Raw genomic sequence first — 2,206 nt, forward strand, 5'->3', positions numbered from 1 at the left:
GAAATATATGATAATTAGGTTCATGCATTTGAATACATTGATTTTGTGCATTAAAGGTATTATATTTGGAAATCATGTATTGCATGAGCATATATCATATAGGTAGTTCACCATGCATTAACAAGTTGATTTTACATTGTTTAATGGATTGTGAATTTTGTTAATCCATTAACTTAATCGATTATGAATAGTGTTAATCGATTAACAGAATCAAGTTTCAACAGAAAACTGAAAAACTGAGAATTGTTATTTTCAACAACTCGTTAATTGATTAAATGGGTACTTAATCGATTAACTGGAACTTTAGACAGCTTTCTATTTAAACTGAAATCTCAGCATATGTAGCATAAGAATCAATATATTCTTACATCATTTTCTCTGTATATTTTGGAGTTACTCACTTTCTTATCTATGAGAAAATATTGCATGTTGCATTAGGAGAAAGATTAGATCATGCTAAGGCTTTAAGTTTCATATTCATATTGCATATTCTTTGAAAAGCTTTATTGCATCATTCTTGTATTTCTTGGAAAGAAAAGAGATAGTTTTTAATGATTGTATAATTTCAGAAACCTCATGCATGTACATTCATATTAGACTAGGAAGTATTGTGAGTTCTTGCTTAGGTTTTAGTCTTTGATCTTTATTTAAAATCCGAGTATTAAGTACTCATTCATAACTCAAAGCATTGTAATTCAAGGATTTAGGAAAATCCTAGCTGCGGTTAGGTAAGGTGTTCTTCAAAAAGATTTTGAGGTCTTGGGATAAAGAGCGATACCTTGGTTGGGGCTGAATCGCGGTAAGAAAGGTTTTCTTGGGAGGCAATTTTAGGAAAGGTCAAACCAAGGGTGACGAAGTTCCTTGGGTTCCAAGAAAGGAGCGTTAAAATCTTGTAATTGGAAGCGTGTATGTAACTATACATTGTGTTCTATAGTGAAGAAGAAATCTCCCAAGATCAAAAGGGGAGGCCTGGATGTAGTTTTGTAGTGGACCGCAAAACGAACCAGGATAATATCCTTGCGCAATCTTTTCTATCCATTTCTCTTTTACATTTCAAGTTGTAATATTGCATGATATAACATGATAATTTGTATACTGGTTCTGTGTTATAACTAGTTTAATTTTATGTAAAAATATTTGTTATATCATTGCCTGATTTCTCGTAACCTGCCTTGCAAGAGAGCTGTTAAACAAGATTTTCTGCATTCTGTTTTTAATAGGTTTAATCGATTATGAATAGTGTGTGATCGATTAACTGGGCATTTTTCAGCAAGTGTGCAAAAACCCAAAAAGCGGAAGTTGAGCTCCGCTACACCTATTCAACCCCCCCTTTCTAGGTGTATTATGTCACTAATACCTAATAAGTGGTATCAGAGCTAGTACGATGTGCTAGCTCAACCATATTTGCGTGATCCGAAAGAGACTACACATGGGCTCTACTAACCCATTTGGCGGTGATGGCGCATCCATTAACCGCTCTCCCGTATTCAGTGACGATGGTTATGCTTATTGGAAGGTTTGTATGAGAATCTATATCGAGGCAGTTGACACTGACATTTGGAATTCCATTGTCAATGGTCCATACATTCTACTTCATATAGTGGATGACGAGTTTAAAGAAAAGCCTAAAGGCTTATGGACGGATATTGAGAAAAGAAAGGTCCAACAAGACCTTAAGGCCAAGAACATCATTACTTCGGCCTTATCTTATGATGAATTCTTTAGAGTCTCGCAGTGACTTAATGCAAAAGAAATGTGGGATACTTTGCAAGTTACCCACGAAGGCACGAGTGAAGTTAAGCGTGCTAGACTAAATGCGCTTATGCATGAGTACGAGTTATTTTGCATACTTCCTAATGAATCTATATGTAATATGCAAAAACGTTTTACTCATGTTGTAAATCATTCGGTCGCCCTTGATAAAACTTTTATTAATGGTGATTTGTCTAACAAAGTTTTGCAGTGTCTTGATAAGAAATGGTAGCCAAAGGTAATCGCGATAATGGAATCAAAGAACTTAGACAACATGCCATTAGCTACTCTATTTGGGAAACTCCAAGAACATGGAATAGATTTAGGTCGCTTGAGACTTAATGAAGAGTCAGACAAGAACGGAATCGCACTCAAGGCTACAAGATTTCAAGAAGATCAAGAAAGTGAGGATTCTAGTTCAGATTCGGATTCCAATGAAGACTTGACTCTCCTA

General features: G+C 35.2%; 1 pseudogene; it reads left to right on the plus strand.

Moving 5' to 3' along the window:
• The window catches only part of LOC109349092, a 2,768-nt pseudogene continuing 1,991 nt past the window's right edge, over positions 1,430 to 2,206 (plus strand).

The sequence above is a fragment of the Lupinus angustifolius genome, chromosome LG01 (assembly GCF_001865875.1).
Source record: "Lupinus angustifolius cultivar Tanjil chromosome LG01, LupAngTanjil_v1.0, whole genome shotgun sequence".
In the NCBI taxonomy this organism is placed as follows: domain Eukaryota; kingdom Viridiplantae; phylum Streptophyta; class Magnoliopsida; order Fabales; family Fabaceae; genus Lupinus; species Lupinus angustifolius.